The sequence below is a fragment of the Lissotriton vulgaris genome, chromosome 11 (assembly GCF_964263255.1).
Source record: "Lissotriton vulgaris chromosome 11, aLisVul1.2, whole genome shotgun sequence".
NCBI classification, from domain to species: domain Eukaryota; kingdom Metazoa; phylum Chordata; class Amphibia; order Caudata; family Salamandridae; genus Lissotriton; species Lissotriton vulgaris.
The window spans coordinates 902,796,842-902,814,697 of NC_141699.1; positions in this window are offsets into that span (position 1 = coordinate 902,796,842).

Genomic DNA, 17,856 nt, shown 5'->3' on the forward strand with positions numbered 1-17,856 from the left:
AATAGTTTTTGTATTCAGCTATGACATTCCTGAAAGCTGGGAAGTAATTTTAGCACAGTAAATTAAGTTTTAGGAAAATAACAGCCACTTTTATCAGACACCTTTTCCTATTGTTGCCCAAAAACTCAAAATGCAGCTGAATTTTGTGTATTTTGTCGGTCAACTCCCAGGTTATCCACAAACCCTGGGTTCCTCTATAATCTAAACAATGTTTGGAAAAATATGCCAATTTGGTATGGATGGCTTATATAGGAAAGAAGTTCTGGAGCCCTAAGTGCAAATTGCCCTGAGTAGCCAAAAAGGGCAGTTAAGGGGTTAAATTACGTCTTCAGGGTGAGCTTTTAATTTTTGTACAAGTGGGTGTTCAGACCTTTTTAATGAAAGTCTGGACCTACACCCAGTCTTAATGAAGATTTGATCGCACTCTAATACAGGACAAGGGATGAACTGATCTTTTTTAAGATGGGTGTGGGTAATGGATCTTTAAAGACAATTGCTCGCATACTGTCATCACACTTTTAATTAGTTCATTATCAATTAGTTTCTCTGAGGTTGTTCCAGAAAGTGGAGTGAGGAGAGCTTCATCTACAGATTAATGGGGTGAGCGGGAAAAAAGAGTTCACACTTTAAAAAATCACATTTTTTTCGAAGATTTCTTTTGTATGATTGACATCAAAAAGAAGGAGACGTTTAGTATTTATTTTAACAATGTCAAACATTTTTGTGATGGCTTTTGGCATGGTTTTATTCAGTAGAATAGCACAATTTGTTGGAGCACTCCTGCAGAAAATAATATGGGGCTCCAAAGTCTCCAATATCTCACAAATTAGAATTAAGCCCTCCAATTTGCCGAAGTACTGTTCATGTTTTTTCTCTCATGTTGCATAGCGGCCAGGTTCACTGTTGATGGATCTTGCTCCAATATATGTTGTACTGGTCGGAGCTTCATCCTCACTTATTTCAGATCTCTATTTCCGTGCAATTATATATAGTATTTGACTTTTTCTTTTTCTGAGGTAATTTGTCGATCACAGTATTTGTGGTTTTATTTTAGAGGCTGTCATGGAGATTACTTTTAACTATTTGTGGGGCAGGGGCGGCTCTAGGCTCATAGCGGCCCTGGGCAGGGAGCGTAGGTAGGAGGTCCCCAGAGGAACGCAGGCGCGGAAGCCAGTGAAGAGGGGGAGGCAGGTGTTTGGAAGTGGAACAGAGTGGGAGGCCACCAAATCCCTGCCAGGGGCCGCCACGCAAATATGTATCCATCCTCAGAGGATTATTATATTAAGAATATATATTGGCGTGGCGGCCCCTGGGGTTTGGTGGCCCTGTACAGGTGCACAGCTTGCACATGCCTAAGGCCGCCCCTGTGTGGGGATTTGTAACTTGTAATTTAACAATGTACTCAACGTTAGGGATGATATATCAGGATATTTAGTGTTCCTGCTCCATTGTTTTAGTCTTTTTACTCGCTCCTATGTCACCATGACATGAAAGAAAAATACATGATATGAAGATCTTACCAGTCAAATGGTATGGAGGTTGTGTCCTCAAAGTTAATTTTTCACAATACGAAGGTCCAAGTCAGACCCCTCATCATGTGGGAACATCATACATAGTTGTATTAGCTTATAATGGAAGTCCTAAAATTCTTGTCATATTTCAGCGTGTCTTTTGTTGTGCTAATATCAATTAGACGCTTAAGCTCTTATTGAGTCCTTCAGGGCTAAGCCAGACCACTGGCTTAACTCTTACTTGCCTCCCTGCATGTATTTTGTGGTATGTTCACTTTTTCCCACACAATTTCTTATTTGGGTCCATAGAAAATTTCCAGGCAAATCAAGGCCGCTGGGGTCATTGACTTGAACTTTCGACTTAATTGTAGTGACCTGGCAAGGCTGAACGGATAATAAGGAAGTGAAAATTCGGGTAAAATGAGGTTGGACCCTGAGTGAAGGACACCAAGTGTATGACTTGGAAATGCGCTTTTCTGATAGCAGATTGAAGCTCAACTGAAATATGGGTTATTAATACCCTTTTAATACACTGTATTCATAAAAGAAGCATCACGTGAAGGTCGCTGCGGCTCATGGAAACATTTAACTTTGGGTTCTAATGCAAACAAAAAAAACGAGCATTGGCAAAGTCAATAAGTCAGACTTTAACTAGCTAATACATGCGCAGAGCAATTCAGCAAGCGTGCCTTTGCACGACTTGGTTTGCATGCGCCAGCTTACTCAATTTACCAGTTGTTTTTAGAAATCCTAATTTAAATATATTTACAAAACGTATATCAAACAATGTTTGGACAACTTTTCATGACAAAATGATGGATTTGCTTTTTTTTTATAACTGTAGCTGTTTTGCCCACCCCTCATTCTGCAGAGGAAATGGATAGCTGTTTTTCCTCATACACAAACTTGAGTTATAAAAATTGCAATTTTGCAAAAGTAAGAGTTGCCTATCATTTCGTCAGGGTTAAATTTAGTGCTCCAGTACGCCAAAACATAACGTACTCAGAAAGAAAATGCATACAGGAAAGGGGCAGCCCTACCTCCAGACAGGCCCAACCTCTGGAGAGATTGTGGCTTTTGTTGTTGATCTTGCAAGACTATCCGTCTTGGCTGAGATTGAGAAAATTGGATATAACAGTTGTTTCTTGCTGCTCACCATAAACCATTTTAATGTTCTCAGTCATAAATGAAGCAATGGGATGAAGCAGCTGGTTATGAATAGCTCTGTGTTAAGAGAGCTTTACCTCATCTGGTCAAAAATCTACTAGTGTTCATTTTAGTATCGCAATCTGTAACAACATAGAATCATATTGCATAAGTGAAAGGGACAGTCCAATCTCAAGACAGACACCAACATCTTGTTTGATTGTCGCTTTTGTTGATGATCTTGCTAGATTTTGGGCAGCCATCTTGGGACATAGTAACAAGAATTGCTGCTACCAAAAAGTTCTTGCTTGGTTAAGTTTAAGGTAGCCATAAATTGCCTTACAGACAGGCACCTTGGGCATTATCAAGAACAATTCATGTTACAGAACATTACTTGTTCTCTGCTGTACACCATAGAAAGCTTTAGTGTTCTCAGTCAAAATAAAGCAATAGATGGTGCAGACAAACATGTTGTGAAAGCTTTGCCTCAGCTGGTGATAAAAAAGGACTGTTATTGAACTATTAGGAGTCTCAGAAAGTAAGGTTGTGCTAACTTCAATGTCGTAATCTATAACAGCATAACATGTTCTCATAAAAAAGGCATGAAGTTTCCTTTGTCAAAGGCAAAGCTTAACACCAAGATGGCCGCTCAAAGGGGCAGATATACAAGCCCCTTGCATCACTTTTCTGCTGCCGTTGCGCAACAACGGCCATAAAAAATGTGGCAAATTTACAACGTGATGCATCTAGGGAGATGCGTCACATTGTAAAGCCCTGCGTGACATTATACCTGCATCAGGTATAATGGATGAAGGGTAGGCCTTCCCACGCAGGAAAGACTTGTAAAAGTGACACAGTGAAATCTACAAGACTTCACTGCGTAACTTTTAGGACGCCACTGAGTTGCAACCTTATGCCTGCTTGAAGCAAGTGTAAAGAGTGACTCAGTGTATTGGGAAAAGGCAGCAACACACATTGCTGGAGTTGCGCTGTGATTGCGACACAACTCCAGCAATGTTTGACTTTTCCACTAAAAGATGCGTCAGAATTTCTGACGCATCTGTCAATACTTGCGCTATAGTGCGCCGTAAGGTAAATACGGTACGTCTATACCGTAGCAAGAGTTTGTCATGCAGGCGCAGGGAAACTGACGCATCTGTACAGATGCGTCAGTTTCTTGTAAATCTGCCCCAAAGCCTCTTGCGATCAAAGCTTTTGTTGTTGAACTGATCAGATATTTTGGAAGACATTTTAATGTTAGGCCTTCACAAGCTGCCAAAAAAGTAAACAGCCCCTAAGGTGACCATCATAGGGTCAGGATGGCTCCGGAGCCATGATAAATGCATTAAAAAAATAGACATGTTGCAGTGAAAAAAACAAGAAAAAGATCACTTGCTGTTTAAAATGCATTGGTGTAATAAATAGCTAAATGTGGCTGACGGAGTGATGATTCATGTAGATTTGAAATGGAAAATAGTAGCTTATGAATTTCAGTGTGGGGTCATTTAAAGGCAGAATGATGAACCAAATAGCCGATAGTATGAGGTGGGAGATATTTATTCCTCTGAAGCCCACTGTTTATACAATATTTTTGAAGAGGAATGGCAACATCTCTGCTACTGCCCTGGCTCCCCAATTCTTCCTTGTTGTCTAAAATATATGGGTAAAATGTCTCCAAATGTACATTTCTGACCCAGCTCTTTTTATATGGAGAATTGATGTTTACCTATCATGTATTATTTACTTGTTTCCTTCATCTGCTCACTTTTAAGAAACTATTTCTTTCTTTTTGCATACGAACTCCATGACAGTGCATGCCCCCCCGGTTGTCTCTCTCATGTGCTTCTTCTCCAATTCTCCCTGTTGCTCTTGATAGAGCGCTTACCGCACTCTAAATTGTATGGGTGCACTATACTCATGATTTAAACGCACTCCCATGTATTTTTATCATTTGCAGTGTTTACGATTATTAGGATGCATTTATTCAAATCATATAAGCATCAAATTGCTATAGGCACATTTCAGTAGGAATCATATGTATTAGAGAAACTTTTAATTCTGTATGCATAATGTGCAGGGTGAAATCCTAGTAGTGTAATGTAATTTGTGTTTAGTTTAAGTTGCCCATATTGTAGGCCTAATACTGAAGGTTGTTGTGAGTTTCTATTTTCCTTGGTTGCTCTAGAATTAATTAAGTGAATCCTTTTTGTATGTGAAAGCAGTATTTTCTCATCCTACTGCAGGTGCAAGAATTCAACCTCGTTATTCTTAGATTTAAGGAGATGCCCAGAATGTCTTTGAAGAAAGCTGAAAGTAGAGAAGGGAGGATGCCTTCCGTGCCAAGCCTATCTGAAACCCAAGGCCACAGGAAGATAAAAATAACGTAATTTAAGTTTCAATGGAAATCTACTGAAGAATATTGCAAATACAACAATTCAAGCTGAACTTTGTCTTTTTGTATGATGTGCAGGGACAGAGAAAATTAGACTTCTGCATTTTTCGGAGGACAAGGAGCATCTTAAGGCGATCGCCTTAAGCTATCTGACCCATTTGGACGTGAGTACTTCTTAGGAAGTCAACACGTGCTAACACCTTTGGGGTATGATATAAGGGACAAAGGCAAGACCCTCAGAGAGAGCAGTGTAGGGAAAGATAATTTGGGTTTTCTTCCTCATGAAAAAGGATTTAGACTCAGCTTCAATTTTGGGTTGCATTTTGATTCTGGAGTTCATCACATTATGCCTTCTATGCTGAATAAATGATATTCGTAGATTCGGCTCTGTATTGATTTTCATGTATCTATATTCTCTAATATTAAGGTGTGTTTATATTCAATTATTTTTGGCCGTATATTAAAATCCATAAACTGGAATTCAGAGTCTGTGGTCCTTTAAAAATTACTAAATTGTAAGTATACATTTGAATGGTTTACTCCCCTCAACCCCTTTCAGCAGGCAAATAACAGATCATCTGTGCTGAATTTAGAAGGAAAAGGCAAGAATACATTTAGCCTAATCACTCTGTCTCATCCATGTTCTTCTCTCCCTTCCTCTGTGCTCCGTGGTGCTCTCGTTTGCATGTTTGTTTTTCCCTACTGCTGTTTTTCACTTCCATACATACTCCCCACCCCTTCCTGCTTCCGTTGCCCACACAATAGTACTTTTTTATGCATTGTACAAAAAAGGGAATTTGTGCTTCTTTAAAAAAATATATTTAGTGATCTGGTCCTGTAAATAAAATGTAAATGAGAGGCACTTGCATAGCTTTGAAAGAGCACAAAACAACCCACTACTGTGTGCAATAGACAGCTGTTCACAGATGTGGTTTGGGAATCGGCGGGGGATTAAGAAGCAGTGAGGGTCTCAGCACTGGGCCTGTCCAGGCCTTGCATGCAATCCATTGTGGCCCATGGCCGAAGGATGTGCACAACAGGCAGTTGGTCACCCACTGGGAGTTGAGTCCAGGACCTTGTTGGAGGGTGGGGCCCGCACCCAACCCCTGGATTGTTCAGCTGAATGCCATGCACAGTGGATGGTTGGGTGCCTGTGATGAAGGCCTTGTGCAGAGGGGTTGGATACTCATTTTGGATAGGTACTGAGCTTTGCCATAAGACAGGCACTGCAACCAACCTTTTGCCATTCACAGCCGAGGGTCATGTGAAGGGGGGGGGGGGTGGGGGGGGTAGACACCAAAGTCTTGTTTGATTGTCACTTTTGGTGATGATCTTGCTAGATTTTGGGCGGCCATCTAGGGACATAGTAACAAAAAATGCTGCTACCAAAATGCTCTTGCTTCTTTCTTGGTTAAGTATCAGGAAGACATAAATTGCCTTACAGGCAGGCAACTTGGGCATTATTAAGAACAATTGCTCTTACAGAACATTGCTTGTTCCTTGCTGTACACCATGGAACGCTTTAGTGTTCTCACTCAAAAATGAAGCAATAGATGGTGCAGACAGGGATTATGAGAGCTTTGCCTTGGCTGGTGATAAAAAAAAGGCTATTACTGAACCACTAGGAGTCTCAGAAAGTAAGGTAGTGCTGACATCAATGCTGTAATCTATAACAGCATAACATGTTCTCATAAAAAAGGCATCAAGTTTCCTTTGACAAAGGCATAACTTAACACCAAGATGACCGCTCAAAGACTCTTGCGATCAAAGCTTTTGTTGTTGAACTGATAAGATATTATTGAAGCCATTTTAGTGTTAGGCCATCCCGGGCTGCCAAAAAAGTTAACAGCTCCTAAGGTGACCATCATACGGTCAGGATCGCTCCGGAGTCATGATAAATGCATACAAAAAAAACATGATTCAGTGAAAAGATGAGAGAAAGATCACTTGTTGTTTAAAATGCATTGGTTTAATAAATGGCTGAATGTGGCTGACAGTGTGATGATTCATGTAGATTTGAAATGCAAAATAGTACCTTATGAATTTCAGTGTGAGGTCATTTAAAGGCAGAATGATAAACCAAATAATCAATAGTATGAAGTGGGATATATTTATTCCTCTGAAGTCCACTGTATATGCAATATTTCTGAAGAGGAATGGCAACATCTCTGTCAGTTAAAGTTGTTGTGCTTGGCGTAATTCTATTAATTACCTGTTTTATAACGTAATCCTTTTTTTTTAGAAGACAGCCTTTTACGGAACATAGCTACTGCCCAGGCTCCCCAATTCTTCCTTGCTGTCTAAAATGTATGGGTAAAATGTCTCAAAATTTACATTTCTGACCCATCTCGTTTTATATGGAGAATTGATTTTTATCTATCATGTATTCTTTACTTGTTTTCTTCATCTGCTCAATTTTAAGAAGCTAATTTTTTCTTTTTGCATACAAACTCCATGACAGTGCATGCCCTTTCCAGTTGTCTCTCTCATGTGCTTCTTCTCCCATTCTCCCTGTTGCTCCCGCTCATCCATGTGCTTCTCTCTCTTCCCCTGCTCCTTTGCATGTGCGCTTTTCCCTCCTGCTGCTTCTCACTTCCCCACCTACTCCCCACCCTTTCCTGCTCCTCCGTTGCCCACACAATAATCCTTTTTTAATGCATTGTACAAAAAAGGGAATTTATGCTTCTTTAAAAAAAATGTATGCACGGATCTGGTCCTGTAAATACAATGTAAACAATAGGCACTTGCATTGCTTTGAAAGCGCGCAAAACCAACCCACGCAATAGAAGGCTGTTCACAGATGTGGTTTGGGAATCGGTGGGGGATTAAGAAGCAGTGAGGGTCTCAGCACTGGTCCTGTCCAGGCCTTGCATCCAAACAATTGTGGCCCACGGCCAAAGGATGTGGCCAGCAGGCAGTTGGTCACACACTGGGAGTTGAGTTCAGGGCCTTGTTGGAGGGCGCCCACAGTAGATGGTTGGGTGCCCTTTGGTGAAGGCCTTGTTCAGAGGAGTTGCATACTCATTTTGGATAGGTACTGAGCTTAGCCATATGACAAGCACTGCAACCAATCACCAATCTGCACAGTCAAAGTTAGTATACAATGTGAGTGTTCGGTGTCTAACCTCACATTGTGCATGGCTACTCAAAGGCTGTAGCAAGTTGGACACAAGTAGGGGAATAGGTGCAGAGTCTGGTCGGACGTTGGGCAGCAGCATGGGGTTGGGCACCCATGGAGAGCTGGGCGCCAATCAGGGGACGGGCTAGGGCCTAGCAAAGGACATGCCTGGCTACCAACCTTGTGCTGTACGCAGCTGAAGGTCATGGGAAGAGGAGGTTAGGTACCCATGGGGCTTTGGATGCAGGGGCTAGCATAGGGCAGGCAGAGGACCAACACCCCACCCCTCATTGCGCACAGCTAACATTTTATGTGTTATGGCTGGAGGTCTTACCATGTAATATTAACACAGTACCCAAAAGTGGACCTCGAGCACTCACTAGTAATCCTACTTTCAGTCCTGGTAGGGTTGCAAAGAGCAGACAGGCTTACTTAGAGGAACATGTGTTAAGCATTTTACTATACCAACATGGACGATAAGTATTTGACACGACTTGAAAGAAATCCAACACCAATTTATAAAAATAGAACCTTTTTTTACATAAATTTAAACACTAAAACAACATCAATACAAGTTGTATAACCATAGTGTTGGAAAGTGATTTCTTAGTAGTGATAAGTAGGAACCTATCACTAGTAATAATGCCACAAACACAATAAAAGGTTCAGTCAAGGGCTTAATAAATTTTTCCCTCGCTCAACCCTTGGTAGTTGGCTAGAAACAGGCAGGTTTCACTTACAGGACATGTGTGCAAAACATTAAAAAAACACCAATACATTAAATAAGTAAGACACAATAAACACCGCTTGATTTTCACCCCCAGGGACTCAAGATTCCAGGCAGCCACACAGCAACGCTTTCCTTCGCACCAGGAGGCACCGCCACTCTACCGCGCCCGGAGACGCTAAAAAGCTGTTGCCGCTCCCGCTTCCCGGGAACCCCTTTATTTTCACCCTGAGGGACTCAAGATTCCCGGCAGCCACAAGGCAACACTTTCCTTCGCGCCAGGAGATGCCATCACTCTCCCGCGCCCGGAGGTGCTAAAAGGCAGCTGGGGCTCCCGCTCCGTGGGAACCACTGGATTTGTACCCCGGGGGACTCAAGATCCCAGGCATTCACAGGCAAACACGTTCCTTCGCACCAGGAGGTGACGCAACTCTCCCGCTTTCGGAGGCGCTAAAAGGCTGTTGTGGCTGCCGCTTCGCGGGACACACGCGGCCATAGCCCGGGCCAAGGGCGGGCCTGTCTGTGCCCGTCAGGGGCCGGAGCAGGCTGGGCCCCCTCTCTGACATTTGGCGTTCCCAAATAGCTGGTAATTTGTCTTTAGTTGAGTTTATTTATTATTGTTGTGGTTGATTGTCAAGATACAGTGTAAGGACAAAAAAGTTCTGTCTGGGGCCAGTTACACATGTGTCACCTCTGTGCAGTTCGCCCATTTCTTGGCCCACTTGCAACTACTCTGATGTAGTGGCGTTTCTTTCGTTATTTTATATTTAGTTTTACAACTTTTTAATTTTTAACAGACTTAACGGACTTTGGGAAGTCGCAAGGGTGTGCCTGTCCCTGCTAACATAGCAAAGGGGAAGATGGGGGAGTCTACAACTGTCTCTACTATGGATTCCATTTTGCAAAGGGCCGCCTCCGTGTTGGACAAGGAAATTTAGTTGGTAAATAGGCGTCTCTTGAGGTCCCCAACTAACATCCTGCACCTATGTTTTCCAGAGACTGAACTGTCTGAAGTGCGTGTTTGTTCTGCTACTCGGGGTCACTGCCCCTTGTCAACTTTGAGCCTACGAAAAGACACAAGCATGGATTCTGACTATGAAGCTGGGACTTCTATCTCGATGCCTACCTGTGCTTATGCACCTATCTTAGTGTCTCCCTTATCTCCTGTTATTGTAATTAGTAATAAAATAGGGGGAGGGATAGTATGGGAGATGATGATAGCTCATTGAATATTATAGAGAAACTACCCCCTGCCATACCGAAAGAAAAGGTATCCCAGGCATTAAAAGGGACCCTGCAGTTTGGGGGTGGCACTAAAAGAAAAATTAAATCAATGGATGGACACCCCCAAAAAATTAAACCGACCCTGGGTGTTAAACCTACTGGACTTACTGTAGCCCCCCTATTATTCCCCCAACCTTGGATCTTTCTGGGGTGTTAGTGACACTTCAGGCTTCTCTGTCTAATATACTAGATGCTAAACTGGGCCCCATCATTGAGAGGCTGACCCGGATTAGGGAGGACATATCTTTGAATACCAGAAAGCCCATACCATTCTCTGCAGGGAATTTAAATACTGATCTTGGTCAGAATAATGCAAGGGTATCTGGGCCTAGGACCATTTAAGCAACAAGTCAACCAACTTCTGTGGTTCCCCACCCAATTCATCCACTACATTCTTCTGAAGCCTCTGTGAGGCATGAGGATAGGAATGCTGCAGCTGGGTTAAGCAGGGTTATATCCATCTGTAGCAGTGGCAATGGTCCCGGTAGTGCGACTGGCAACTGCCATCAAGCTAGGGATGAAAGATTATAGAATAGTGAAGTGCACCGAGCAATCTTACCAGTAATAGATCTCCCACCTGAATCTACCCCCTACGTAGTGGTGTTGGGGAATGTTCCATCTCTCCCCTGGGGGGGTAGTGAGGATTATGGGCAGCTTAAAAAAAACACTCCACTGGCTCCCAATTAATACATTTCTGGGGGCTAGAGTGACCAAAAACATCATCATGGTCCGCAGGGTTAGCTGGATCGGAAGCCTTAGTAAAATAGGCATGGGTGACTGTATCATAATCAATTTTGCTAAACCTCATAAAGCAGGCCGGATATTGTTTGGGGACATCCATAGAGCACCTAGCAAGCCAGGCTCAGTAATCAGGGCTCTGCCCGCTAGGGTATTTTTATAAACCAGATCAATCAAGAGTGAGTTCAGGTATTGCTTTAATGCCAGTTGCCCAAGGTGGGTGGTCACATGGCTCGATGCCTGCGTACATACAACAGCTGTCACCTGTGGTCCATCCCCCAGTTTTACTAGCTGGACAGCAAGGTGTAGGTTCCATGATAAATCTGCATAACAGATTTTCATCATTAATAGGGATGGAGTGTTGTTATTGACTAGGAACTGACAAGAGTATTGATTCAAGAGAAGGCCCAGATCCTGATCTAAATACTCTGCAACGACAAGAGACAGAGAATGGTATTTTAGGTGTAATTGCAGAAAAAAAATGTATCCTGGAACATTGCAGGGCTAGTGGGTAAATTCAAGGATCCGCTATGGGTCAAATATGTGAGGCAATTTCTTGTTATTAACCTCCAGGAAACCTGGTCGGTAGAATGTGATCTATTCCTGAAAGGATATAGTTTTTTTTGTGCCAGCCATTCCCTCTGTAGGGGGTAGATCCAAGGGGGGATTAGTAACCTATATCTCCTTGACAGTCGATTGTTAGATTAAGGTTATCCCTTCCCCTAGCCCAGGTATATTGCCATTGATAGTAAAAAAGGGAGATAAAAGGGGAGTCATCCATTTTTATAATTCACATTGCCACATTGAGCGCCCTTATTTATCAATCTTATGGCTCCATTCTACATAACTTAATGATTTCCGGGGACTTCAATATCCACCCGTGCGGTAACCCCATGCCTACTAGAACCTCAGAGTTGGGATGTCCTCGTTTCATGGGGTTTCATTTTGAACATTCCATACAGGGAGAGGCACTAAATAACCTATTGAGTGATCTAGACATGATGTGCACAATGTCCATTTGCGATCCACTTTGTACTTTCCCTGTACCTACTTTTAACGGAAGAGGGAGGGGGTAATTTATCAACTATATCTTAATTTCCTCGTCCTTACACACATCATTTAGCAGTTTTCATATTGAGGATAGTGTATATAGTGATAACAATCTTCTATATGTGTATGTGCAGGGACCATTGTTAGCTCGGATTGGAGGAGCAAAATTGTCAGCAATGCTTACAGCAACTCACAATTCACACCGTTTTAAATGGTCCCAGATTACCCCAGATAACTTTCAGTGGAAGGTTAGAGAACTGTGCACTACCGAGGTAGGGCTATGTCTAGATGAAGGCTCTTTGCCAAGCGTGAGTATTAATGCTTATGCATCTATTGTAAAAAAAGTGGGAAAGATCTTAAGTGTCCCAGGTGGTATACCAGTGCAACATGGACTGAGATGGTTTGATTCTGCCTGCTCTAAGGCTGCTAAAAAATTAAGGGAGTCTTTGTCAGCAAATCCTCGAAACCTTGTACTGGTGCGAGTCTGCTGGAAGGAATATAAGGACTGCTTGGAAAAAAGGAAAGGAGATATGAAGTAAGAGGCCTGGAAAGAGTTGATAGACTCTAGCACCCTACGGAGTAGCTCCAGGTTCCAGAACATTGTGAATGGGTCCCTTTTTGATCAGGATATAGTGAGGGCCCTTGATTCCCATATAACGGAGGAGGAATGGGTGCTCCACTTTAAATTAATGTTTGAGAGCCCTATGGAGCCCCTTCCACAGGTTGGCCGTGATGTGAATGCCCCCATAGTAAATTTTGAATTGGGTGAGGTGGTGGAAGGTTTGTTAGGCTTAACAAGCAATAAAGCTCCGGGTCCGGATGGCATCCCTCCGGACCTATTTAAATCGGACCCCTCATTCTGGGCGCCAATACTCGTGGCAGTGTTTAATGCAGCTGCAAAATATGGGTGCCCTGAGTCCTGGGCAACCTCTACCATTGTCCCTGTTTTCAAGAAGAGGGATCGGAGTAGCACTCATTGCTATAGGCCTATCTCCCTTCTTGATTCAGTGGTCAATGTTGTGGGTCGTGTACTCTTGGACAGATTGTCTAGCTGGGCAGAGGAGCATAATATCCTTTCAGAAGTCCAGTTTGGTTTCCGTCCTGGGTGTTCTACAGTGGCTCAATGCCTCAATCTCTCCCTGATACTGAGCAAATACACAGTTGCTCGCCCAGGTACTGTATACCTTGCCTTCATGGACCTGTACTCAGCTTTTGACTGTGTCAACAAGGTCAAGCTGTAGCAGGCCATGAGGGCAGTGGGGGGGTAGAGAATAGTTTAGTCGACTTCTTGGAAGATCTGCATAGGTCATCCAAGGCCAATGTAAGGTTCTCTTAGGACCTCTGGGTTAGCAGGGATCTGGAAATTAAAAGGGGATTAGGAAGAGGATGCATAATGGCTCTATTCTTATTTAACCTTTATATAAATGATTTGGACAAGGTCTAAAGTAACCTGGAGGTAGATTTCCCATATGTAGTGCATCATGGACTTCCCGTCCTAATGTATGTGGACGATGCCGTCCTCCTAGGGGGTCGGCATTAGGCCTCCAATCTCTATAAGAGGCTTTCTCTAGCTTTATGTCTGACTGGGATCTGGCTATCAACCATATGAAAAAATATGTAATGCAAGTGGGATTGCAACCAAAGAAAAGCTTCCAATTTAAGGCTGGCTCTTCACTCATCCCCGTACAAATGTTTTCTCATACCTAGGGGTTCTCCTGGATGACCAGTTACAATGGGGACGCACAATTACCAAGAACAAGGGGGGCTTTGGTTAGGGCTAATGCAGCAATTTTTAATTTTGCAACAAAGATAGGGAGGACACCAATAGGTGCCATGTTAAAGGTGTATCAGGCTAAAAGCCTGGCTATAGCCAGCTACGGGAGTGAAATTTGGGGTCAGACAATGGTGAACCCCTTACACGTGGCAGAGAACACATGTGTAAAGCGCCTGATGTGCGCCCCTCAAAGTCTTTCTAATCTGGCGACCCATGAAGAATTAGGTGTTCCGTTTTTGTGTGATACCCTAGCCTCACGCCCTATTGTATTTTGGTTAAAATGCTGGCTGAATCCTGAGTTAAATCTTACCCATACCATAATGAGAAAGTGCTTGGGTCCGGATAAAGCACTCCAAATTCCATGGCTTAATTATATTAAAAGAAGCCTGGAAGAGATAGGACGTGTAGAGCTATTTCATAAGCGTGAAACAATCACCTAGAAGTAACCCTGGGCGGAGTTCGCGGAGTGGGGCTTCGCGGAGCTACGCGAAGTGGGCGAGAAACTACGCCCACCTCCGCACTCCGCGTAGCCCCACTCCGCAAAACCACTGGCCGCCAGCCCCGCCACCCGCCTCCCTCCCGCCCTCCCTAAATACTTTAAAATAAAGGAATGCTATAAATTAAAAAGCACTTACCTTGCCGCCGCGTTCCCCGGGGCTCGTTATCTTCCGTCTTCCGTCTTTATCAGTAATGCGCATGCGCGGGCGGCCGCGCATGTGCATTTTCTCGTGAAAATGCGCATGCGCGGCCGCCCGCGCATGCGCATTACTGATAAAGACGGAAGACGGAAGATAACGAGCCCCGGGGAACGCGGCGGCCAGCGGCGGCAAGGTAAGTGCTTTTTAATTTATAGCATTCCTTTATTTTAAAGTATTTAGGGAGGGCGGGAGGGAGGCGGGTGGCGGCCAGCTACGCTCCGTCTGCGGAGCGTGCGTAGTGCCGCCTGGCTCCGCCAGCTCCGCAAAATGCGGAGTGGGCGGCCCATTTCTAAGTTGTATGATATTTTATGAGACGTTTGTTCCTTGTGAATTAGTAGCTTTGTACATTCTGATATTTCTGGCCCCTCGCTTTTAATATTGAGTAATACTCTGGAGTGGCTTGTTCTTTATGGTGTTTTTTAATACGTCTAATCTTTTTTATGTATTGTAGATCTGTAACTTTTATGGTTGTCTTCGTGTAACCGAACAAAGTTTATTTGATTTGATTTGACACAATAAACAATAAATATTCAACACCAATTTACACAAATAGGTTATATTTATATGAACAAATAGATATCAAAACAACAAAAAACCAATGTAATGAACCAGAGATATACATTTTTAAGGAAGAAACACTGTCTCGTCCTTAAAAAACAAAAGCACCAACTTAGTACATCTGGTGGGACTTGACCAGGACAAAGTCAAACTTTGAAGCCCACCACAATCTAGCCCTGATCAGATACACTAAGCGGGAGGTCTCTGCCATAATGTTACCTTTTCACATAGTGATATTTCTGAAGGATTTTCTTTTCATGTAGAGCGAGGTTCCTCTTCAGGTCGTGTCTGCTTTGACGTCATCATCTTGGTTCAGCACAAGGCCTTGGTCAACTCCTGAAACTCTTGACCTCTGGAACTTTCTGCCGGACAAACCTGTAATCCAGGCCAGGTCAGGGTTTGACATAGTCCGCTTGACTCTTGATGTTAGGTTAGTCACCTCATGGAGCTTTTTATAAAAGTTCCTCCAAACTTTTCTAAACTACTGGAACTTCTTCCTGAAGCTCCTCTTGAGGGTTCAAAGCAGTTGAAACACGAGGCCAAGGGTCTAGAAACTCAGAGATGGTCCTTGGAATGTTGGAACTACAATTCCCACAATGCACCTGGCCAAATCCTCAAAAGTCCACTGGACGCACTCCAGGCTTGGGACATCTTAGGTGGGTGTTAATAAACTGTCTCTTGCAGGAAGTCTGCTCGTTAATTCTTGTGAAGCCAAGTAAAGTGCTTAGGGTTGTAGTACCAGATAGTGCGTCATTTGCAGTCCTTCGGAGTCCAGGCCTTTGGGTGCAGATCAGGGTTCCAGCAGGGCAGTCCTTGTTTTACTTTTTGTTACAGGCAGTAGATCTGAGTTCATTGGCTACTCTTCCATATTTATTCAGTATTTCTGGGTGTCAAGCTAGGGGGGGCACCCCTGATCAATGGAATGCAGGGTGCCACCCTCAAGTATGACCACATCCTCCAAAGGGTGGCTTATTCTTGTCCCAGAAAGCACAATTCTTATAAAATCCAAAATGGAGAAACTTTCACCTGGAAGGTTAGATCTGGGTATCCCAATCTACTAGTGTGGATACGATTATCTACCACTCCCCTTCCATGCCCTTCACTAATCTAATGATGGGGTCTGAAGGATGTAGGGGTGAGCCTTTGCTGGAAGGACCATTCTTGCTACTCCACCCCATCCTGCCTTTTGCTTCTGCAGCTGCAGGTCTCTACCCACAGGAAATCCTTTGTCTCTCTAGCAGGCTAATTCACACCTCATTAAGATGGTTTGGCTCAGCCTGACAGAGGCTGGCCACTCAGGAAAGTGCAGCTGGAAGGGTGAATTTTGGCTTGCAGAAAAGAAAGTTCTATAACTTAATCACTGTAAGAGTTATGACAAAGCTAACAATGGCAAGTTCTTGGATTTATTCTTAAAAGTCTTTGAATAACATTTTCAGCTCGCTCCTGTCTATAGTTATACTTAATTGAAATATTTCCATGTTAGCCTATAGAGTTAGTTTTCTACAATGGGGAAACATGAAATTAGCAGTTTTTTTCCTCACCCGTGCTTACACGACATCTTTTATAAAGTACCTGCTTATTATTACAAGGCATCCTACACTGGGGCACCTAGGGGAGAATTAGAGGTGAAGTGACTTTTATGTACAAATAAGGTATTCTGAGACTTTGGAAGTACCTTTCAATCCAAAGTCGAATTTGCATAAACATGTAACGTAAAGGGAGCCTGAAAAGCAGTGCTTCCTTTAAAATGACAGCAGGCAACACAATAGTACATAATTAAGTGTGTTATGTCTACTGTATCTCTAAACCTACATGCCCTATTATATAATAGAGACTTACAGCTAGGCTTTCTGTACCAATTGTAATTAAGCCTAATTGACATATACCATATAAACAGAGCACTGGCTCGGCCTCTGGTACAGTCAGTCAGTTACCACCAGTATCAAGCAAAAATTGGGGGTGATCAGAGCAAAAAGGATGACTTTCTCACAAAGAGTTATCAATTTTATAGTGTTCCATGAATCAGTACTTTGCCTAGAGTCAAACTTTACCATTGCGGTCAATGTGGACAATTCCAGGTGACACTCAGTCACCCTGCAGGGTGAGTTCAATGGAACTCTGGAGTTAGAGTCTTGCAGGTCCATAGACCAAGCTACGACAGTCAGAACAATTTTATCTTGCCCAGGGAGTATGGGTGCAGAGGTGATTTGGCTGTCCTAGGTGCTGAACAGGAGCCGGGGGAACTGTCAAAAACGATGCTTGACAAAATGACACTTGCAGGCTGAGTTCAGAGGAGCACCTTGTAGGAACTGTTTGGGGGGGACCCCTGGACCAGGAATCACCAAGTAGAACAGCTCTACCTAGCTCAGACATCTGAGGTACAGAAGTGTGCCTGGCTCTCCATGATGCTAAACGGGGCTGTGGATGCTGACTTTTTACCAGGTGTAACAAAGCCAATATTTGGGATGCAAGAACTCAACAACTGCACCACTGGAGTGGAGAGGAATGATGCAAAATATTCCCTCCACATGGGACATTAAGTGAAGTAGTTAGCATGCAGCCAGATTGCCATCAAGCCTCAAAGGTCATGACTGGGTCAATAATGTTCCAGACGTCCAGAGAATGCTGTGGTGGGCTGAGACTCACTGAGGTTCAGGACTACACTTCCCAGAAGGCATTTGACTGGTAACTTTTGGGGTGGTCCACGATGGAGCCCAGTGGCCAGTGCTTATTGGGATTGTGCCAATGCGGTTTGTGCCTGCCAACTGCAAGGGACTAGTTTCTCTGAGCCAAGGGAGCCCTGGTGAAGTCTTTAGGTTGCTCAGAGGTTCACCTTCCTTCTGGAACTGGTACCTGGTCC